Here is a 25,315-nt window from a genome sequence, read left to right as displayed (position 1 = left end):
GAGAGGTCCGCTACGATAAAAGTAAGGGACGGTCGTTTCCCCTACGCGAAGAGAAGCAACGAGAGAGTGTCAAGGATCGACGATACTTTCCGAAAGATTGCTGATTCACCCCGGGGCCCGGGGCGAGTCAGAGAGAACCTCGTTACATCGAGATGGGACGTCACCGACCCATCTTCATGGCCGATCGTTGTCTTAAGAAGCGTTTTCATTCGTTAATGTCAATCGTGGACATGTAGATTATCGAGTGTCTATCGATGATTCAATTTTTCTTCCATTAGTCTTTCATAGAGTCGTCAGAGGAATACGGCGCACACTCGCAATGTGTCTATATAATAAATGTATTTCTCCATTATTTACCGTGCTGGGTCCCTCGCGTGCGCGGGGATTGCCATAATTACCGTCGTACAGCACAGAGTTCCGAGCGACGGAAGTAACTTTGGTCCCATTGGACGAGGAGCCGGATAATTGTTGCATAGACCGGATAACGAAACGACGAGGCGTCGGGCGTCGCGTCGCGTCGAGTCGCGTCGAGTCGCAAAATTGCCGGTCCGATATACCATAGTGTCTTGTTTTCCGCGTTTTTACGGGTGGTCGCTCGCGCACAAAAGTGTTTCGCGGACATTCAGCGCTTCACATTCGGCTGCTGTCCCTCTCGAATCGGAAGAGTGGAAGAGCGAGACGGGAGAGATAGACGCGAGAGGAGAGGAAAAGCGTTGGAGACCGAGAGGGTGGTCGGAGCGACGAATGGATGAAGCCTGCGGTACCAGAAGCCTGACGCGCCCGTCGGGTAATTCTACTCGCTCGAGTACCTACCACCCTCTCCTCTCGCGTATACACACGAGAGCGAGCGCTCTCGGTTGCGAGGGAGAGGAGAATCCTGCTTTGATAGCCGCGGGGGAGGGGGGGGAAGTAGATTGGTAGGAGTGATGCGCCGGATAGAGTTCATTGGTTACGCTCTAGATCAGGCGGGTTTACGCTCGGGCATAAAAAAAGGGATCGGAATGCTTTGGGATTGGTCGAACGCCCGCTGGATTGTTTGCGGGAAGCGAGCCGCGGTGCTGCCGGGAACCGGGAACGGCGGCTTCATGCTCCATCTCCATGCTCCATCTCCATGCTCCATCCGTTCCGGCTGTGCCAAAGCGGCGGAGGCCCTCGACTACGATTTTCCACTGATCATCGACGGTTATCGATTCGAGGACGGTAGGTTGAACGCTACGAAGGTAGAATTCTCGACGGCGGTCTCTCGTCGTAAGGCATCTTGGCTGAGCTTAACGCGGTATCGATACCGTGATATACACGTATGCGGTAATAAAAATAGACTATGCGACAGTAAATATAGATACCATGTTCTCTCGTTTTTCCGTAGCAATTATCACTTTATATGAATGTCCATTTGATCGCGTTTCGGACGCTCGCGTTCGCGTTTGCTTTTTTACATTTGAGAGTATAAACGAATATTCGTGCGGGTTTGCGATCCTGATAAAAATTGATGAAGTCGTGAAATGAAGCCATGCCGATTGCAATCTCTGTCGCATGGCAGAATTCATGTTTCTGTGGGCTGCATTGGCGACTTATGGTCGTTAATGCGTCCAACGAGCTCGTATAATGTCCGGCAATTAAATAAATATCATTCTCGTGTTTTGTCATATTGCTGTGTCTCGCTTTAGATGCACGGCGGCAGCCATTATTCTTACTTTTCGTGCGTGACTTTTTATTCTCTCCGCTCGTATGTACGTACAGGCGACAGTGCCGTATTTATGCAAATGAGGACCAGCGGCGATTTTTGTACGAAACCGCTCGGCTATGTTGCGTGAGGGTAAAAAAGAGATATAATTATAGGGGTTGACTTTTTTTCACACCTTTCTCCTCCCCCCCCCCTCCCCCGTATGCGCACGCGAGGGGTGCGAGTAGCCAGTGACACCGATTGCGAGTGTGGCGCGGCGCCCACACTGCCCACAGCGATATCATCGCTGAATAAACATGACATTATTAAGCGGACCGCTGCCCGACAAACACTCGCGAATTAACATACAAATTGAGCGACGAGAGTGTTCAGCTCTCGAGACGCCGAAAGGAGAAACGGCCTGTACACGTGCGTCCGTGTCGTGTCCGCGACGATGTCTCGATTTAGACGTCGCGTCGCGCCAGGGGAAATTTCTTCGTCGAGCCACATTGAGCGCGAAGTCGCTTCTCATCGCGATAGCGACGGCCCCCTCGGTGGATAACGTATTCGCTATTCGCGTGGACGAGCGTAACGTGAATTGAAATGAACATGCCTCTCAAGATCTGTATTTGCATATCGTGTAACAGCGATGGCAGAAGTTACGACGAGCGTTGCGCATCGTCTATATCAAATACACAATTTCATGGGATTCGTTTGTTTGCCGTGTAGTCGTACGCGTACAGCTTGTTGTTAAAATATTAACATGTAAATATACGTTATCCGTTAGCGCGTGAAATGTTACGTAATACATGGCAGAGTCGATAACCAACATTCGAGGAATCCGGAGACGCGCCAATGCATTTTCCCTCCGAATAACGTCCGGCGCTTGAATATCATCCCTCCTGCGCGCGTTAATTTAATTCGCCCCTCGGTACCGCGTAGATGTTCCCCGCGTACGCCGCCATTGTCTCGATGTGAATGGCTAATTAAATTAAGCTTTTTTTTTGCCGGGCAAAGACAGAAAGACCGTGGCGTATCCCTTGCGACCTACGATGAAGCGGAAATTTTTGTCTGTTGCATCCTTCTCTTTCTCTTCCTCTTTCACTTCCTCCTCCACCTCTCTTTCTCTCTATCTATCTATCTATCCATCTGTCTATCTATCTCTCTCTTCTAGTTTCCCTACGGACTATTCAGAGGACATCGAAGGATTATTTCTCCTTGAAGCAGACGCATCGGCGGTGGTCTCCGCATCGGCTGCCCTCTATCGCGCTGCATACAAATGATGAATTACAAATATCGATCCGTGCCGGGATGGCGTGAAGGGGAAAGAGACCGACGGTGCAAAGGGTCGCTGGAAAATTATTCGCGTCACGCCGCGCGCAAAAAGCGAATTTACGAATGAGATGTGCCATCGCACTGATGCCGGTGCGGCCCGCTGGTCCCAGCCTTGATTTCCAGCAAGTTTAATTGAGTGTAGCACTCTTCCGTTGGGAAAACGACGACGCGATCGGTCTGGTTCAACCAGAACTTTATTACCATTACGAGATCATTATAATATTCCGCCAACCAGTGAATAATAACGATTAAAACTGATATAATTTCGATAAATTTAAATTTTAATACACAAAAACGATCCCCATCTCCGACAATGTAAATGCGATGATTGACGCAAAATATATTTTTGCATTGAAAATTAAACTTTCTCTCTCATCGAAATTTTAATTTCAAATACTTGCTCAACCATATCATTAATGGCAAAATATTTATTACTATAGATATTATTATAAATATTACTTTACGCAGCAAAATAATGTTCATGATAAAATTATTATTAATGTATGTTATATTTATTAAAAAAGCATATAATTATAAAATAAATTTTGAGTTTTCACGCGAAAATATTTAGTAGATATTTAAGATTATATTCGAATATTCTGTCATCGCTGCACACTGCTTCCGATATTATCCCGCGAAATAAAACACTGTCCGATGTTTTTGCCATTTTTTCTTGGCCGCGACATCGGATTTGGAAATATGAGGACAAAGACACCGGTGCTAGTAGACGGGGGGACGCGATGTACAGAGATGGAGTGGAAGTAGCCGCCATCAGCGCGATAATGCGCGTTGATGAATCCGGGGAATCAGCGGACCATGGAAAATGTATGAAGTTTCCGGCGTCGGGCTACGGCTGGCTGGGTCCGCTGGCTGGGATGCAGGAATTTTAACACTTTGGTCGCGACAGCTGGGATATTACATAAGGGATTACGTCGATTTCGCGCGAATCATTATTACAAAGTGTCGGTGATCCTCTTACCGAGCACCGACGTCCCCGGCGAATATTTATTTTCGTTAGCGGCGATGGCGGTTATCCGTTGCGCTCAGATTTATCCTTCACGGTTAGAGGATTTTCAATTTTGTTACGTCTCTCACGGTAAAATCGTGCCGTTCTCCGTAGACGAGCGGGTTTACGCGAGCGAACCGATTAATTTTACGCCGTTCAATGAAGGATGAAACAACATCCCGCTTGGAAAATCATCCTCTTTCGTCTAAATGTTGTCTGTCTGTCGCGTAAACAGTGAAGCAGTGTGTTTAATTTCTGCGCGTCGATTCGCAACGAAATGTCTTTTTCTCGACACCTCTTAAAGAGAGCGCGGCGCGATCCCGCAGGTCATCGAGGCGTTAATGAAAGCATGTCTGTTAAGACTCGAGGGTCGCGAGCTTGTCGACTTTCTTCCTCTGATTCTCGTAAACCTTTCCCGCGAGCCGTCGAGGGTCTAAATGTCGTGAAGGGATCGAAAAAGAAAAGAAAGCAGCAGGAGAGATAGAGAGGGAAAAAGAGAAAGAAAACGAGGGCGAGAAAAGTGGTGGATTTTTACGCGCGAGAGCGAAAATGGAACTGGTTCGCTCGGGATGCTTATGGTCGACTCCTTTCTGGGACGAGCAATAAGCGAGTTCGCCGTTTCCTTAAACGCATCTGATTATTTTCATCAGCTTGTTCTTCGAATACACTCACTTCACTCAAAGTTTCTCGAGTATACACTAGAAGGAATGTTACCTGAAAGCTATCGATTCTGTTACAAATATTAGTTAAATATTATAAAAAAAGTGTAATGCAAAAACAAAAATATGAAACATTTTATTTTTAAAACCGAATATTTGTGTGGATTTTTACTTGTGTATTTTATTCAAATATAACTATGTACAACATTATTTTAATGGATTTATTACAAATATATTTGCGAATATAAAATGCCTAGAATTTTCGGAATTACATATATCGTGTTCAGCAAGTTATTGATTATCATTCTTAACGCGCGAGATTTATTTCATGCTCACACAGTCAATTGTAATCATTATAGTCAAATTATCACTCCAGTAGCCCGGATAATACAATTTTACAAATGGGCAGAAGAACACGCCCTCGCTCGCTACGGGATCTCCGTATGAAAGGAGTCGGAATCCAGAATCGATCCTCCAAATTCTCTGACGTCATTCGACTGCTCTACGATGTTCGAGCCTCTCATCGAAAGAGGACGGGTAGAGGAGAAAGGGCAGGGGAAGGAAAGGTGCTCCTTGGAATGCAAAGTGTGCCTACCGACCTGAGAACCGGCGAAGCGCGAGAGGTGACGCGGCGAAGGTACTTGTCGACTCGTTAAAGACGACGTTAGGAAGTGGCGTACGGCATATAGAGCAGTCCTCGACGGCGCCGCGCTTCCTGCTCCATCTGTTATAGCCGGACCAGCCTAAAGCCGGAAAACTTCGTCGCTCTTCTTTCGCGCTCGAGTTAAATATTAAATGCTCGAAAGGCGGTGGCGCGAAATTGAAGGGTCCGAGCATTAGAGCGGCTAAATGGAGAATTAACAGGGTCGGGGGAAAAAAAAAAAAAGAAAATCATCGATGCGTGCGCGGAAAGAAGCGGGATCGAGAAACGGATTCGCAAAGAGTGTGGGAAAGTACGAGGATGAGAAAAGTCGACAGTGAAGTCTACACCGTTAGGAGAGACTTAATTAATCCGCCGGAGCTTCTCCTGGAAGACGATCTCCCTCTCTTATGCGGAAGGATGCGCTATGTTCGTCGACGACTTTGTGCTCTCGAGGGCGGAGCAAGTTTCAAGTAATGGCCTGTTCCGACCGACGGAAGCTCCTTTCTTTCCTTTATCATCGCCAGTCAATATCTCGCGCTTTATTCGTTCGTCCAGTTAAAATCATGTCGCGTTAAAAATACGGATATTGTGCGAATTTTCGTCTTGAAATCCATTGTTGCCAAAACTTGCCAATTCCTGATACATATTGATTGATTTTTCATGTCGTAGTCGCTACAAATGCATTAAGAATAATGGTATTTGATGAAAATCTTCTTCATCCATTTGAAATCCTGATTCGAGCTTCTCATCTTTCTTTTGCCAGGTCACAAAAAAAGAAAAAAATAAAAAGTGTGAGTTTGACAACTGTAGCTCTATCTTTTTCTTTTTCTCGATATAGTACTCTCGATGTTATCGTCAAGTAAAAACGTTCTGGAGCTGTGGCGGCTGTCAGAATGGCAGCGGTTCGATTTACCGTGCTTTAAAACGCGATATCGTTAACACGAAGGATTTAACCATGTCTTTCCTTCCTCGAGTTTCTTACTTTACTACACTTTTAAAGTTTAAAACCTTACGATCGATTTTATAATACTATTTCCGCAATTGCACGTGCGGTTCGATCTCCATCGAAAGACTTGAGGTTTTCGAAATGTCGATTAAATCACACTTTGATCGATGTTTATATCGTATGTAACCGACAGATTTACAATTCCGCTCATTATTCAAAAATTCAAAGATATATTTAGAGAAATATACTAACACGCATATAGAGAAATATACTAGCACGACGAGCTCACGTAAAAGAGCAAACATTTTGTACACTATGTAAGTGAGAATAAGGTGCACTATTTATATACCAAATTATTGCGACAAATGCAATGGTATTATTGGAAAAGCCGGGCCGGGGATCACTTAGGCAGATTGCGCGCTCGCATTTCTCTTCTTCTGTCTCGATCGCGAGTTTGATCATCCAGATCGGGATGAAGAAGCCACCGTTTCCAGAGCCACGGTGACGCTGCTACACGAGACCGTCGAGTGATTAATGACCGCGGTGTCGGAGGGTAAGTCTCGCGATGTGCCGTCTCGTAGGTTCACGAGGGAGGAAAGGGGAGTGGAACGTCTCTCCCCGTTGATCCCGCGATTCCATGTCGCTTCGTACCCGACTTTCGTGCGAGACAGAACGAGCGACGGATCCGCAGCGCGGAAACGAGAGCGACAGCGCGGTCCCAGATGGAAAAAAAAAGAGCCGGGCTTTACTTCCCGCTCACGAGCGAACGAAAGAGACGATCGTGGAGTACGAGGTCGAGTACAAATTGTCTTCGGGGGACAGGGCTAGAAATCAATCTACTTCTTGCCCTGCCTTTTCGCTCTTTTCCCGCCTATCGTCTTCTTTATTCCAAACTTTACCAGACGCGACGCTCAGATGAGGTCATTGTGCAGTGGCATGAAAAAAACTTGGTCGAATTTATATTCGCAGTGACGAATGCTTCTTGCTAGTTCGGAACTTTGGGAAATTGAATTTGTCTATGCGATCGGAGAATAACAAAAGACGAAGACAACCGACATTGGGTTCAAGACACATTGTCTTGGTAGTTGATATTCGACATAGTTTCTGGAAAAAACATTGCAGGCGATAAATTTCAGTCTCACAAAAAAATTCTTATATAATAATATAATAAATGTGAAAATACTATTTCTTTATAGTAGTCGTCACATGTTTGACTTTATTCGGATACATGTGTACTGTATTGTATTATCGAGTAAAATATGATATAATAGCAATTCCTTTCAAGCTATAGCTTTTGCAGACTTCACGATTTAGTCATAACATGAAAGGTATATTTAACTTACTCTTAACTTGTATGTACCTGCAACGCACCGGAGATGCTTTGTCGAAAACATAGATGTTATTATCGAAGAAAGGTAAGAAAAATGAAAACAAGAATAGACGTTAGCGAAAACATAACATATAGTCGGACATCACGGTTCGTACACTTATCGATCACTTAGCAACCATATTTCTCGTACGGACGCACCAGCTAGGAGGACGCGGTAGTGTTGCACTTATATCAAGGCACCATCTATCTTGTCAGGGATCGACAGCGGAATAATGGTAAAGCTGATACACGTATACATAGCAAGAAGGAGGTATCGACATTGCTGGTTGCAAAATAAAAAAATTTTCTTGCCCTTCTTGCGACGGAGACTTTCTTTCCATAGCGTAGTCTTGTTTCGACTCGTGAAAATTACGTAAAATAATACGTAGCTTTCGACATTTTTGCAATTAAAAAATTCGCCAATAACAAAGTTTAATATTTTATGTATAAATTAATACTTTTATTAAAGTCTTTTTTTAGTTTTCTTTCAGTTTAAGTTATTATTTGTTATAATTTTTCACGCTTTATATTCACACATTGATAATTTTGATTCCAGTTGCATGAAGAGATGATTTAGCTTCTTTAAACGCGATTGTGTGTTCATGGATGCAAAAAATAAATGACCGTATCTCTCACCGCTTCGAAGCTCTTGTAACGTTAGAAGCAGTGCAACCGAGAGGAGTCCATGCATGTGTTTAGCTATATACGCGCGAGATTTACGCGGGGCATCTTATCGCCTTATTCGCGATTGTACAGGCTCGTATGCGGGTACATTGTGAATAAAATGCAGCTGGGAAGGTGGTGCGAAGAGCGGTTGGGGAAAAGAGGGAGAGAGAGGGAGAGAGAGAGAGAGAGATAGGGAGAGAGGAGGAGACGCGATTATAATGCAGCGTCCGTAGCTACGAACGGAAAGGGTCTGTTCCCCTCCATTCTCCACCCCCGTTTCCTAGCAGAACCTAGATTCTGGATACACTTTAGCGAGTCCATTATAGAGATTGTGGTCGCGACCTCGCAGCCAGGGCACCACCATAGGTAGGTAGGTAGGTAGGTAGGTAGGTAGGTAGGTAGGTTTTCCACCCCCGTAGCTGCCAAGAGAGCTTTCCTATCCCCCTGCCCGTGCGAACGACGGCGGCCCACACGCCTGCTTTCTCTTTCTCTCGCTTTCTTCTAGTACCGTTTATCACGCGCCGTACAAAGCATATTTTACGGTTGGACGCGGCCCGATGCTAATAGCGTAATAAAAACTCGGGTGGGGATGACAGGTACCATTGCGAGGAAAGGAATTCTTTCGGCGTTACCGATGGTTCCGGCTTAACTCGCGACGGCGTGGCGCGCGAGGAACGCCGCTCCGTTGCTGCGTAAATTAGGATATAAGAGCTCGCACCCCCTCCCCCCCTTTCCCCCGCGCCAACGGACCGGATTATTCCGCGCAATTTATTTCAAAGTACAAATCTAATGATGGTCAGAAATAACGGGAAGACAAATTAGCCACTTGCTATTGTTATAAAAGATATAGCAACGGAAATGCGCAAAGAGAAAGGCATCCCTGACGGAGCGTAATGTAGCTGGATAAAAGAACCGATCGTTACTTCACGCTACAATATAATTACTCTTCCTGTAGCCTAGGGAATTTTATTTCCGCTATTTGCGCCTCTGTCTTTAGGCCACGATGGTGGAATGGCTCGGAAACGGTTTTCTTTCTTTAAACAGCTCGCTGGCTGGCTGGTTGGCTGCAGTTGCTTTCGATTACATTCTTTTCGCTTGCGCAGATACAATGCTGTCCAGAGATCTCAGGCGCCGCGTATCCGGATAACGGTTCCCCCCAGAGTGGAGCTAGTGCCGCGATACCGCCCCGGGAAAACGAAATAATAAGCCGTCTAATGGCGTCCGGAATTGCAAACATTCAGCCAGCGATTGGATGCAGTCATGTTGCGGCAGTTCCGTCAGACAGTTTCGCCTTTCTGTGTAGTCCAAGGAGTACAGTTTCCGTCGCCTCTGACTGGATCCGGTCATTACGATGCAGCGCCCCGAATGACTTCTTAATCGATATTCCATGTTCTTTTTCACACGTGAACGAATATTTCGCGAGGCCGTTGGAAAAACGGAGAGAAAATTCGCTGGAATCGGATTCAATCGAAACGACACAGCACGAGACGACATTTTCAGAATGATCGTTTCTATCGTACCAATCGGTTTTATGTTTTCTTTTCGAAGAAAAAAAATTCGGTATATCATTCAATATATTTATACTTACTTTTAACAATGTCCGGATATTAGAAGCTTTTAGCATAGTAAGATAAACGTAATATTCCCATCTCAAATATCGGGCGTGTCCGACCAATATCGATCACTACTACTTATTAATCATACGGAGAACGAAAATATACTCTGTTAAAGATTGCTATGACAACTATAATATCTCGCAAAGTGCTTGTCGAATCAAGCAATATCCGCGATATTATTACGATTGAGTAGGACACGTGTATATTTCTTTTTTATCGATAAAACTTGCGATTGATGTACACGCGCTACTCGCAATGTAGAACGCATTCTTTGATGAGGTACACGAAGCAGATATACTTCAAAGACCGCGCAAGTAATATATATTCTGCAAAATATTCCTCGTCGAAGAGATTCCTTCGATAGAAGCTTCTCTCCGACAGAAGTTTGCCAAGTCTTCGGACAAGCGAGAGAAATTATTCGCGCTCGGTCGAAGCTCCTTTGACTGACGGCATAGGGCATTTGCAATCGCGCGGAGTCAATCCTTGGAGAATGAGTTTCCGAGGTGACTTTTTTCCACCGGCTGAATAATATCCACCGAGTGCGGATGTCACTTGGGCGATACGCGAAACATAATCGCCATAAGAACGCAAGAATAGAGCAAAGTCGGTAAGCTCATGGGTGATGGGAAGAACACGAGCTTATCGCCGACCGTGGTATTAGGAGAGAGAGAGAGAGAGAGAGAGAGAAAGAAAGAGAGAGGAAGAGCGGGAAGGGGGGGGGGGGTGAAGAGAAAACGAGAAAAAAAGAGGAAGACGAGATGACACTGGCGTGTCACAGACTGCACCTGTTCTCACGCTGACCGAACAATGGATGTTGTCCCGGTACCTATGGGATTAAATATCATAATTAATGTCGCCTCGGCATGTTGGGTCTTTCTGTATATCGTGTATGTTGTGTATGCGTATATATGTGTGTGTGTGTGTGTATGTATGTGGAAGACTCGTCACCTTGGAGACGCCCGACGTCGCTACCGTCGTCGTTCGGCTTCTCTTCGCTCTTCTCCGTACATTTTCTCACGGCTTGCCGCACGGCTCGTTACGGGGATCAAATACGAGCAGACAGAGTGTCTTCTATTGTGTACACGCTCAAGAAACCTCTATTATTAACCTCGATCACGATCTACTTCCCTCTGTCTTCAGCCCCCGCGCTCTTTCTCTTTTGGTTCTCCGACTCTTTTTGCTCTCCGACTCTTTTTGCTCTTTCTCTCTCTCTCTCTCTCTCTCTCTCTCTCTCTCTCTCTCTCTCTCTCTCTCTCTCTCTCTCTCTCTCTCTCTCTCTCTCTCTCTCTCTCTCTCTCTCTCTCTCTCTCTCTCTCTCTCTCTCTCTCTCTCTCTCTCTCTCTCTCTCTCTCTCTCTCTCTCTCTCTCTCTCTCTCTCTCTCTCTCTCTCTCTCTCTCTCTCTCTCTCTCTCTCTCTCTCTCTCTCTCTCTCTTTCTCCACAAGTCCTTTAGATCTTCCGTCAGAAAGGAACTCCGTCGTGAAACGGCTTTTATCTCCATTGAAAGACATTCATCAACATGAATCGACCGCATACTATTGTTTTTGTTTTGACAATTTTAGTTGCGTTCAAATATTAATATCAGTGAAATATTATTTTCGCTTTATTGTTGTGAATGTTTCATTTATATTTATTCATTATATAAACAATGAAAATCGAAAAATTTTTCGAGCTAAAGAACGAGTCCAATATGTTTTTATAATACTCTCATGCGAATCCATATTCATATCTTATTTTTTCTATAATTTTTATATTTACATAATATTATAAAAAGATTGCAAGAAGCAGAGAACTTACGACTATAATAATACTCTTGGCAAGAAACTGAAGTAATAATTACGTTCGATGAGACATCGAACTCGTCAAGGACAATGCACTGAACTGTAATATAATTGCCAATTCCCTTCAAATGATATTTACTTCCTTTGATTTCTATCAGACCGGCAACTGCAATGTAGGTATTATCGAGCGTAAACTGCTGGCTCTGGACGGTCTCTCTGACGGTATACGTCGGTACACATTAATTAGGCTTAGGCTCACGAGGTAGGCTTAATTACTTTCGCCAGATCAGAGCCAAACTAGATTCCTGTCGGAAGAGGGGGCAGGTAAAATACCGGGTAGATATATGTGTGTGGGGAGAAATATATGTATATAATGTATACGCAAGGGAGCTGCGTGTGTGCGTGCACACACGTTCGGCGATAGGAATCAGAGGAGGCGGAATAAGAGGAGGAGATGGAGAAACGGAGACACGGCTAGGGATATGAATCGCATGAGCGACTGAGCCATTGTAAACACGCGTGTAACAAGGACTCATCCCGGTTGACCCGTTCCCGGGGATGCTAGGCGACGCAGGTGCCGGTTCAGGATCAAGTCACAGAGTACCGATCTTGCGGCCGATATACGGCGCTTGTTACGCACTTGCGACGCACCACTGACACTTTCCGTTCCCGAACGTTACCCAGAGAATTTCGCCATCCAGTTTCGTCGCCATCGTCGGTCGCTTGGCCACCCTCTCACTCGGTGCTTAACGTGCGAACGAGATCGCACGCTGTAATCGTGTTCGCGTTGGTTACTCACGGTTCGGCAACCGCTGTAATTTGCGTACATTGATTAAATTGACGAGTGGAATGAGAAACGGACGGGCGGACGAGAGCTGGGAGAGGGTGAACGACGCAGGCAACGAGCGATAGGGAGGGGCGGCGGGAGGAGGATTTTCGAGATCGGTACCGCGTTACTGTTACCGGAGTTCGGTGGCAAATTAAAACTTGCCAATCAAACGCGATATCTGTGCAACTTGATAGTAACTTTAATTAAAATCGCTAGTGATGAAGATCCGCCGAGGCGCGGATGGTATGCGATACTCGTTGGTTATGTGAGACTTTTATTTTGTATATTAGTCTAACGTAGATCTCTCTCCGTCTATGTAATCATTACGTAATCATTACATAAATAATGAATACGAATAAAAAGTTAAATGAAAACCGAATGAGTAGTTTCAAAGTGACAAATCATAATGGCTGAATTAGCATATTCAAACGCGTGCACGTAAACACATGAAATTAGCCTGGTAAAAACAATAGAAGAAAGAGCGACAGCGATAAGCCGATATCAAAGCGATTGCGTGGCTTGACACGCGAAACATGTCGACGATGACGATCGCCCGGTCGTTTGTATTTCGCTTGCATGAAAATTTCATGTAAACGAGGAATTATTGGATGGAGGCGCGGCACATTTTATCGCGATATTTCGGTACTAGTTAAGGACGCCATGACGAGAGAATAGGGTACATATATATCGTGTCTCGCTAACGTGGTGTTACTTTTATGGATGCACGTAAACCACGCGTTCGCATATCTATTTACTAGTTCGTGTAAGAAAACAGTAGGGGAATACTGGGCGGGGTCTTGGCGTGTATGCACCGTGCCGATCGTAAAATGCTTGCAGGACATGTTTAGCGTGCTGAGAAAGACAGCGGGAATAATGAAAGTGCACAACGAGAAAAATGGTAATGGAATGGAAGAAGAGAGAGAAAAAGAAACACGTCGTCGAACGTCGTAATTCGCGCAATTACGAGCGATCGTGGAAATGTACGATGAAATAATAACGTACCTTAGATAGCATACGATACTTTAATTATTGTCTCTCTCTCTCTCTCTCTCTCTCTCTCTCTCTCTCTTTCTCTCTTGAGGGAAGAAAATTGCTAATATAAGTTTGACAAATTCGTAACAATGCGTTAAGTGCCACGTTACATTACAATTTTGGAAATGCAATTATCTCCTCAAGCGGTAAATTCGATTTCCTACCTATCCAAAGTTTTCGAGCATACCGAGACAGCGTATCGCTTTACGTTTCCCGTCGTTGCGTTCTAGCAAATCAGATTAATAGAGATCTTACATTTGACGGCGTTATCGTGTCGGATGGGTCCTATCCTGTTGCCATCGATCAATATGGCGGAACAGCCCGGTGTCTACGTGGCTGTAATTATTTCCACCTAAGACGTCGAAGTTTAGTGCAATCATTTCTCAGGAAGGATGTTCCCCCTTTGAAATTGTTAGAGGCGAACAGCTTTCCTCGGGGAAACTTTTGCGAGGCATCTCGCGTCGCGCCTCTCCCGAGTCTCTCTCTCCCCCCTTCTCCTCACGATTCCACCCCTTCTTTCTTCCCTCGGTTACTCTTACCTCGACACGCCTTCGCAGAGAGAGCGTAACTAAATAGAAACTGATGCTGGAGCCGGCAAAGACCCTTATTGTCGCTCGGGAACGCGTGAGAAGAAGTTTCCTCGTCGTCGTGTTCTCTCGCTCGAATAAGACGATTCTTCGTGTCATTCCTGTTCACGGAGAAGGGGGGGGGGGGTGGAGCGCGCTTGAGAACGAAAAGTGAACGTCGCGCACCCGTCGAATACCAAAATCCCCGCCGTCGACGACGACGACGACGACGGCGACAATCCTCGCCTCCGCTGATCTATTGAAGTCTAGGTACAGTCTCGGACGCGAATATCCGCTTTCAGGACCTTTCGAAAATTTCCATTTAATACCGCAATAATTATGCGCAAAGTACAAAATGATATTTAATCTATTATTTAAAAACTTAATATATCAATGTTAAACTAAGTTACTATCAAGTTGAAATTATGTCGAACAATTTGTCTAAAAAGATTCCGATGCTGCGCATCAAAGTATCGATTGTCATGAACAATAATAAATAATACATGCGGTTCTATTAATTTTTCGAGAATTATTCATCCCCTAGTTCTGTAATTTATATTTGCGAGAATCGTTCGCCATTCTTACTACGATGGACGAATTCACGATCATACCGTAATAAAAGAAATAAAAAGTTGAAATTTACAAGAGTAAAACGAGCAAACTCTTCTAAGGTATTTTCTATGCCGGATACATATTCACACCCATCCTTCATCGTCGATCCGTGCGCAGCTACGTTCCCCTTTGTACTTTCGCTCAAGGCCCATCTCCTTTTTCCCGGAACGTACAATAAATTCCCGTGGACATTGGTATGCGATCGACGCCTCCGGGTTCTTGGTCCCTACGCCTCCTGCGCATCGTGAGAGCACGGGGTTAAGAGGGGTGCGACTTTGGTAGAAAAAATTCTTTCAAGAACGAGGAGACACGATTCGTCGAGGGGTTCACGTGTCGTTGTTTAAGAAAATGTGCGCCGACCCGAGATATATTCGTTAGGCCTTTTCATTCTTCATTTCGCGCCTCACACGCTCCCTTAATGTCTATCGAAAACGATGAAAGACGAAAGCATAAGGAAAGTTATTTTTACGTAACATTTCGCAATAAAGATTGCTCGGAATGTATTTCATGACTTTAAAGATAGTTTTATTGAAGAGAAAAAAATAGGGTAAGTCTTTATTAAGAAAAAAATCTGTACCAATTGGTAAAAGAATTAGAATTATTAGAAATTGACTGAAAGACACTTTAATAGTATTAGTTCTAGAAACATTCTGTACAAAACATCTCGTTGCAAAACAATTTAATGCGATTGAAAGTAAATTTAACACAGAAAATAAGGGGAAATTGAATTCGTGTGAGTGTTAAATACGATAGTAACAATGACCTAATTTTTTTTCGATTTTTTCATTATGCGCCGTAAATTCACCAGGGTTTTGGGCTCCTGCTCGCTCGACAGTTTCTAATTACGCGTTGCGCCGGTCAAGATACTATCTGCAGGGATAATTATATAATACTGCATATTCCATCATGCGTGCAGCGGGTGGCCGGAGTGTGTTTGAGGTGGTGAGGCGTGCTGATGACAGACAGGGTGTGCGGGTCCGATAGCGATAGCATCCCTTGTATCGTACCGGACGATAGGCCGGTGCCTCTCTTCCTCATCCTCCCTTCAGGAACCATCGTCGCGCCCGTCCTCCTCCTCCTCCTCATCCATCATGTCGACAGCTTCGTTATGACCACACACTGACTGTGCGCCCGTCACCTCTTGGATCCTTTCGCACGGCTGGATCTATGATGCCCTGCTGTTCCGCATAAAGGTTCCTATCATCGACTATACCCGCTGAGAGATCCGGGCTATTCCGAAACTCTCGTCCTCAAGTGCGACGTTAAATTACACGTTCCTCTCTATGCTTTCAAGTTTGTATCTCGTGTTTCGCGAGAAATTTCGAAAACATTAATTGTGCCGATCCACTCTTACGTCATGATAGATACGAGCCTCGAATCAGATTAAAATTATACAATAATATAGGAAGAAGACGCGTGTAGAAAAACTGTTAACAGCATAAATGGTTAGTAAAAAATAAATCGAATGAAAATCAACGAATAATATGTAATATTTACATAACATAAGTCTGTTTCTCATCTCATGCAATCTAATCTTCCCGCTTCCCGCTTCCCGCTTCCCGCTTCCCGACGCCATATAATATCACGCTCGATTACGAAGGCGACGTATCGTATTGCACAAATTGCGACTGTATCACTCGTGGAGCAACGTCAGCGAGGCGTCACAGTATTCCAAAGCTAGCTCGGGGTGCGCAATGTGCGGCGAACAGTCACATCGCAGCGGTCGAAGCGGGAATGTTACGTGCGACGCGACGATACGTTTCGATGCGACCGGTCGCGAGGGGTCGCGTGACACCGGGCGCTGCCTGCCGCTGATATAGTCGAGAATCTGAAGTATTTTTCTCTCATTCCCATTCGACCCCTCTCCGCCTTTCCCCGTGTTCTCTCTCCTCCCTCGTGTTCGTCACCCCCGCCGACTATCAAATTAACAAAGGGGAATATCAAATTAAATTACGCTTGTAGCGTGCCGCGCGTGCTGCGCTCCGGTGGACGATGCGACAGGTGCAACGGGGCGTCAAATATTCGACGGACAGCTATTTCCCTTAATACACAAGCGCCGCGTGCCTCACACTAATTGTAACAAAGGGGACCGCCATTAATTCGGAGCGGCTGCGAGTCAAAACTTGAGCGAAATTCCGCTTGCGGATATCGACGCAAAGTTTCGGCGTCAGCGGCGCTGGCGCACATCGCACATCGCATATCGCGTTTGCCATTGTTCGTCGTATGGAATGAACGCGGAGAACGAACGCGTACAAGCGCTCGTATTAAATATAATGAAAAATTGCGCGGCATTCATCGCGCGCGCGAGAAATCCCGGCATACTTGGTTGATTAGTCGCGCTTTGATACGGGAAAGCGATTCTCGCGCGCGCGCGCACGGACACGAGCATTCCAGCGAAATCGCGTCGAGAATATGGAAGCGACAAAAAAGCCTTTCGCGGGTATTAATTCAGTTGGCCGACTACATTGGTTCGGCGGCACATTTTTTTTTTCGCTTTTCTTTTTTGCCGGTCCTTTACACGCGCGCTCGTGGCTGTAAATTCTTGCGTGCCGCGCGCGCTCTCCACGCGTGTATTCCCACCGTCTCTCGTTTCGCTTCCATTTTTTTTTTCTCTCTGTTTTCCCTCTCCCCTCCCCCGCCGTATCTCTCCTTTTTCAGCGCAAACATAATGAATATTGACAAACCATCTCTCCTCCTACCCTTCTCTCTTTCTCTTCCTCCCCGTTTCCTTCTCTCTCTTTTCTCTCTCTCTTCTTTCAGCGCTGGAGGGTGAATCGTATACGGGAAGCAGAAACAAATAGGATGAGACGTAGGGATGCGAGGCGGGATGGCTGGTACCCTCCATCCCTTCGCGGTACCAGCTCCATTTGGTACCATTGCCCTAGGCACAATGCGTCCCCGCCACACCTCTCCTCACCTCATCCTCTTTCGTACTCTAATTCTCTCTATCTGTCTATCTTTCTCCGGCTCGATGCAATCGAGTTGCTTCGGAAATATATTAGTTCGGATTCGCGGAACGGCGGAAAGCGAGGCGATACGGCGGCGCCCTCCCCTGTCTGCTTGATGCGATTTTCACGTGCGGTGGTGGCGAGGAAATTACAGTGAAAGCGCGAGAATTCGCTTTCGTCGAAATTTCGAGAATACCCGCCGATACCACTCCACTTTTTCCGTCCGTTCCTCGTTTCTATCTACCATTCCCATCTCTGCCTTCTCTCTTCCGGTTTCAGACACAATTTGTATATCTTCGGGGCCGAATCTTTTCCTTGGATCTAGAATGCCTGTCTAAAACGCGAAAGTGTCTTACGTTACTTTCTTGTGTACCTTCTCTCTATGTATTTTTTTTTTTTCAAATTCTTTTTACATAACGTTCGCACAATATTCGTTCTCACATTTAAAAGACTTTTAAAAAACATTTAAAGAAATATTTAAAAGACTTTTAGATTACTAAATAAAAAAGACTTCTGAACAGAATTCACTTTTGCAAAATAGCTAACGTTAACTAACGTTAAACAAATTCACTGTTATATTCAAAGATAGAGATAAAAGTCCGCAGGACCTGCTGCAAAAAAGCTATACCTTCTTTCGTGTTCTTTCTTTCGGCACGATGGCGTACTTACTCGCTGCGAAATCACAGACCGCACTTACTGCTTTCTACTGCGGTGCACACCGCTGCGCGTGTGTAACTCTCTGTCCGTACTTCGGTTTACACATACCCAGACATACGCGTACGAAGGCATACTTTCCAGCACAGAGACGCGCGTTTCTTGCGAGGGCGAGCAAAAAGTAACGCGCGCGTCAGCTTCTTCCTTTTTACGGCCCTCGAAGGTTAGACTCATTACGAAACGTTACGTGCGCAAACCCGCGCGACCAGGAGATGTATAAGGGGTGACGTACCTATCTACCTACCTACCTACCTATCTACCTATCTACCTATCTACCTGTATGTGCGCTACGTGGAATTTAACGTCTGTGTACACAACGTCGTTTGAAAAGTCGGAACCCGACGTCGGCCGGGGTCCGGGGTATATATTCCTGTTTGCCTCTCGCGCGCTGACGTACGCGCACGGTTGACCTCCTCCGCTCTCCGTTTTACGTCGGCAAAAGTGTTCCGGACTCGCCGCCTTTTCTTTTACACCGTGCGTGCGAGCCCCCGTAATCGTTCGACCGGCGATGATGAACGGTCGCAAGGGCACGCCTGATTCGCAGGACAAAGATTGATTGTACCGGCAGCGTGCGAAGCTTTCCTGCTGTCCCCTGTTTTACGACAGATGACGAGATACACTCGCGGTCGTGTGATTGAAGAGGGTAAAATCGATCGTACTGTAGGAGAAATGTTTCTTTCACGCAGTGGTCTATCTGTTTTTTTTTTTTGTTTCTCCCCATGAAGGATTTGTAACACGCGCGTGTTTCGCTCGCATATTTGTTTCTAATTGCTCAACCGCCTGAATAGTATCGACAGCACGATTTATAGAAACTTATGAGGTAAATTATTACGAAGATGAAAGATGATTCATTTGTAGTCGAGTAATGACTGATAGAAAAATTGATAAAAAATTGTGTAATATGTATAACAATATGGAATGTCAATTTAAAAAAATGCGATTTTTAAATTGCCTTTTGACGTGATTTTCAGACTTCATTCATTTGACAATGTTATATAATGGTTATGTTATGTAACAATTTTGTTAGATTGTTCTGTTAGTTTATTTTTCATTTCATATTTGTATGAATGTCCATTAGTTTATTTTTTATTTCATATTTGTATGTATTTTTCGGTTTCTTTCTTTTTTTATTCCATGACTTTTAATGGACTTTGTTTAAACGAAGAATCAAATAACAATGTCGAACAATGAAGGATTCCTCATTAGAAGACGCATGGTTTCGAGCTTCTCATTCTCATCTTTTTTTTTAAGGCGGCAATTTTGATTGAACGACGCCAAAAGGCAGTCAAGTTAGGGAGACTTTGTTTCGTCGTTGCCTCAATTATTTTATCCCCTTGTTCTTCTTGCCGTGCTCCATTTTCCTTCGAGATCCGCCCTTCTTGATATCAGGTAGCACTTATGTTGTCTGGAAAGTAAGGATTGCGTGCAATTGTTTCTGTCGTACTTTAAAACCTAAATCTATCTCTTTTTTTTTCATGTAACGCAGAAATTAGATTTTAAAATTATTAATAGTTAAAGATTTATGCAAAACTAATAATTTTTTGAATATTCTTGTTTTGCACAAATTTCATTTATTGACAAGTTAAAATTATAATGATTTACAAAAATTTATTAGCAGCGAGACTATACCAACGAAATCATAGTCCAACATTAGATTACATGTTAAATATGATTTTATAATAAATTCGATTGATGCGGATAAATGCATAACAAATAATAAGTAAATTACGTGATATAAATGTGACTGGACAAATTATGACATTGCATAAGATATGAGTGGTCGAGTTTGTGATCCCGAGAAGAGAGGATTCCTAAGGATGTTCCTAAGGATTCTCGGAGAGAACCTCAATTAAAATTAAACGTTATCCCATCACCATTCTCCCTCCCCTCTCTCCTTTCCTTTCGTTACCGCTCTCACTCTCTTCAATTCAGTTCGTCAGTCCGTGACGGTGGCAAGGTTTCCTTGTATCCCGGTCGAGGTTACTACGTGGGTTCGAGGCAAGACGAGCTCTCAAAGGAACATTAATTCACAAGCTAATCGTGGGTTGTGAGATCAAACATTTTCCGCGATTAGCTCCCTTTTGTTGCGCGTGCCGTCAGCAGGTTGTAAGTATCGTCGTTAAAAGCGCATATAAAATATTCTTTATACTTTTACTGTTTTCAAGAAGAGATAACGTTACAGCGAGATAAGGAGGTAATTTCGCGTCGACTCATCTTATCGTCATTCTCTTTAATTACAGTCTCTCAACGAGTTTAACTCGATAAAAATTATAACGCCATAGATTATCGCATTTCCACTAGAAACTTTGACATTTTTCTCGGTTTTTATTTTTTTCTGTGAAGATTGTAAAATCGAATGAACACTAGCGCCGCAACTAAAGTCAAGCCTCTCAGACACCTGAAAAATTCTAAAAAATCAGAAAAAAGAGAAAATGCCGAGCTGGACCACGGCCGTCATCCCTTGGCTGCTGCGGAGAAACGGAAATCTCGACGTTTAATTCTCGTTTAATGTGTGCTGCCCGGCCGGCTCCTCTTTTTTTTACGCTCTTCCCGCTTCTCACGCGGGGTGGTATAATTAACCCGACGCTGAAAACGGCCTGCAGGGACCGTGCGCGTTTTCGAAGAGACTTTCGCTCGCTGAAAATTCCTACTCGTTTGCACTTCTCCCTCCATATACATTTTTCTCTCTATTTTTTGTCTGGCTTTACCATGCCCTCTCTCCTCTCCTTTTTCCATTCACATCCTGTCTCCTCTTTCTCTTCTTTTCTCTTCCTTCTCTGTGCAATCTCTGTATGAACGTAAAATTAACTGTATATAGCGCGCTACAACCGTCTTCGCATTTGTTCCCTAAAATACGGGATAGCCTTTTTTATTTTATAACGTTTTTGGTGCATGCATACACTTTGAAAAAAGTAATTAAGTCATTTTATTACTGTGATAATTGAACAGAATATTAACTGCATTGTTATGATTAATGTTTCTCATTATGTTGTATTTCGACGTTTGATATAATACGGAATTATTCGTTGTTTGATCGAATTGTAAACGGACAGGAACTGTTTGAAGAACTCGATTAATTGCAAATTGAACCGCTAACATTGTTACTGCATAGTTCGTTTTATGTATGCGACTTTTTTACTTTAAGTTTTCCATTTGGATAAATGCTATAAAACAAGTATTTAAGTATTAGTAACAAGTATTAATATGTTTGTAAAAACAAAAAGATTGATCAGTGTTTTACCAGAGAAAAGACTATTAAAATTTATCTGTATATATTATAATTTGTATGTTATAATTTGTATGTTATAAATTTATCTATATATATAAAAACAGACAAGAATTTGCAATCTCAAGTATCGTATTTATATTTGTTACCGTAATTTGTAATCGTAAAAATAATTCTTGTAATTCTTGTAATTACAAGAGTTACATTACGTGAGAATATAATTATTTTTTATCTAGATTTTGCTAATATACGTATTATCATATCGTAAATAATTTGTAATCGATATATAAATCGAGATATTAATTTATATGTATTAATTTTCATGTAATATATCTTTTTATGATTTATAAAATTCTTCACATTTTACGATTTATTCATATTCTACATACGACTCGGCGCGGAACATTTTATTTGAATGTTGCTCTATGAATATATTACGTTACGTTCATTTTTAAAAGAAAAAACACAGGCTACCCAGAACCGCTTGAAATTATTCAAATAGCTACATATCTAACACCAGAGACTGAAGATGTGCTTTTTACTGGCAGTGATATAAGCAAATCTCTTCTCCCAGAATGGTCCGAAACGACAATCTTGGAAGACCGGCCAAATTTTACCGAATGAAAATAGTTGAGGAAAAACGGTTTCTCTAAAGTTTCCTTTTCTCAAAGATACAAATAGTACGTATACGAGAAGGCGACGGTATAGTGTGACGTTGCACGACCAATAAATGATAACATTTTTAAAGCAAATCTTTATCAGAGACAGAGGTCGCACGAACGACTATTTTCATGGTAGTTCTTGGATAACGGCACTCGATGATGTCGTTGTTGTTGTCGAAATAGAAGGAGGGCAACGTTGCAGCGTCGAGAACGAGTTATCCTGGCAGTCGGGGACTGAAAATGGGAAATGACGAAGCCATCCGGGACACGGGGGTGACGGGGACGAGAACAGCGTAGTTGAAAGGGGCGGAGAACGACGCTGAAATGCCGCGTTGATCTCTCCGTGCACTCTTCTGCTTCTGTTTCGTAGAAGGAGCAGCGGCTATCAAATATTTGCAGCGTTTCTAGCCAACAGTGCCTCGCTCGATAAACCTGAAAGTTTGTTTACGATTGCCGGCTATTCCTTTGTCGCCTTCTTCCACGGCGGCTCTAACGCGGATTCCTCCTGTCGTCGTTTTAACTTACGACTCTCGGAAGCAACTTTTGTTAGCAACCCTTCGTTTTCTTGTCTCCTTTCTCGGACGGATTCGCAAAGCAACAATGCGAATTGCTGTTTTCCATCACGGGAAAATGTTACGATTATGTACAGACAAGTTTCTTGACCACGAGCGCGTGCTAATGGAACATTAAATTACAAGTGAGGAGTGATCAGTTTGTATCTCTGGTCAGCCGTATGTCTCGTAGACAACCAACATTTTATTGTTAGACACGCTAAACAACACAGTCTAGTTTTCAAACTTTATTCTTTCTTAGGAACAAACCAACCTTTCCTCAACGATGACTTTCGTCCAGTGTCGGAGATTCGCATTTTCACCGCGACGGCGGCTCTTGGCGGCACGTAATTCACAAAGGGTAGTAAATTCGGTGCATCGACGAGAGGAGGGAGGCAGAGCCCGAGCCGTTGCTCGGTCGCTACGACGATCCATGACGGAAGAAATCATCGCAGAAGTTGGGCCGGACTGGCGAAACGACGGAAACGAACGAGCGCGACCATCTCGTCGGTGATTTGCAACTTCTTTATCGCAGTTTCGCGACGTTCCCCAAGGGAGAGGATGTGTATGCGCGAAGAGGAGAGGGAGGAACGAGCTGGAAAGGGTCAGAATGATTCAGTGCGGCCTAGATGCTCCCTGGCGACTCTCCAAATCACTTCCTGCTTCGCTAGTCGTATACCTAAGTTTGGACCGCGGGACTCTCCGAGGATTGTTTGTACTTAAGCGGGCGGACGACGCGCGAGACGACCGGGAAAACATTTCGTTCGGGGCCGCTCTCTCGCTTGAAACAATAAACGCTCCGTCCAATCGAGCGTGGAAGATAACGAGCGAGAGAAACGGGCGCGAGAGCAAAGGACGAGCGGAGAGAGAGAAAGAGAAAGAATGGAACGCGAGCACCGATGGTAGTCGGAGCTAGAGAAGCGCAAGCGGGAGGAAAGAGTTGTTTGTTAGATCGACGACGATTCTGTAGAATTGCGAAACCGACCAAGTTTCGCGTCGCGTCTTTGCTCCCTTCTTTCCTGTTGTCGGGCGAGAAATTTCCTGATAGCTCTTAATAATGCACTTCGGAATGACATTCCTCGTGCCTCTCGGTCCGAGAGAATCTTTGAGACTGCGGTAAAGAGTAGACTGCGCGCTCGCTCGCTGTGAACTTTGAGTAGGTATTAGTACAAAGAAAGAGCGCGCTGCGAATTTTCCGTATCCGGTCGAGCGAGCGCGATCAGTTTAAGAGGCGGACGGATATTATCGCGTAGAATGGAGAATCGTGTCTCCATCAGTTGATAGCATCAGCGGTGTGTCGGGGCAACGTTTCGAATGCACTATAGCCGCGTTCCAGAAAGATAGAGAAACGTAAAGAGGGACACAAATTGACGCGGGCGAGCTCGGCTGCATCGAGATAAGCCGTATCTAACTCCGTAACGTTAAAAGCGAGGTCGCTCTTTACCATTTTATCGTCTTCACCGCGAAATCGTACACACACAGTCGGCGCAGTCTTATTGAGCGTACTCGCAACAGCTAATAGTGATTTGTCAGCGGTTTTTCCGAACGGCAGAAAGTATTCGACGGGAAAAAGTCCCCCCCCCCCCAGCGTGGCGGAAAGGATGGGCAGGAAGGAAATTACGAGGTCCCTAAGTGCCAGACCGGATGACAAACGGTTTAGGCGGAGACGCGAAATACGCTTTCTGGTTTCGGGATCACAGCCAGTTCGCATTTGCCACGCTCCGACTAACTTGCCTTCCACCTCATCAATCTTAGGCCACTTGGATAGCACCGGCAATTACAATATCGGCTTGCTCGACGAGGAGTTTGAGGTTGCTGCCCGAAAGGGGCGGGTTCTTGGCACGCTAACCCGAGCCAAAGCTTCTGGCTCAGCCTGACGGCGGTGCTCCACCTGCCTAGAGAGAACATGTCCCACCTGTTGCGAGCGATCAGTCACTTGAGCCGTGGATTTGTTTAAATCTTGATAACGCGGACTTCGGCTTAATTTCAATTCTGCCGACCTCACTTAGGAGCCATAACAGCGTACCTCGGCAGCGGATTATCGGCCGATTTAAACCCGATTGATCGGACCAAGTGTACGGAGAAATGGTGTATAATTGAAATGTTAGCGTCACTGAGTTATATCGTTCAAGGGGTTATATATACTCCGAGCGAATTAATTCGAAAAACACACGCGCGACGTTTAATGAAATTTGCTACGAATCGTGTCACGAGATATTATATAATTATAAACGCCGCGACGTGATAACGCTATACGATGGGAATATATCGCACGATGATTGGAATCGCTGCGCGCGACGGATTTAGAAGATCTTGATTAAAATATGTAGCGGTGTGCGAAAAAGCAAATATCTTAAAAGGTTAATTTGTACAGAATGTGCGATACTTACCTCATTCGTGTTTTACAGAAACGCTTATCCGGAGTTGCAAGGCGGAAGATGACCGCGGAAATTTATGGCATCGTTAAAGCATCCCCTTTGGTCCGCTTTACC

General features: G+C 44.4%; 1 protein-coding gene across 5 annotated transcripts in view; it reads right to left on the bottom strand.

Annotated features, from left to right (window-relative positions):
* The window catches only part of LOC140663143 (CUGBP Elav-like family member 4), a 322,403-nt gene that overhangs the window by 143,340 nt on the left and 153,748 nt on the right, over nucleotides 1-25,315 (bottom strand). The window lies entirely within an intron of this gene.

Source organism: Anoplolepis gracilipes, chromosome 2, assembly GCF_047496725.1.
Source record: "Anoplolepis gracilipes chromosome 2, ASM4749672v1, whole genome shotgun sequence".
Taxonomy (NCBI): domain Eukaryota; kingdom Metazoa; phylum Arthropoda; class Insecta; order Hymenoptera; family Formicidae; genus Anoplolepis; species Anoplolepis gracilipes.
This window is presented reverse-complemented; position numbering and strand designations above follow the sequence as displayed.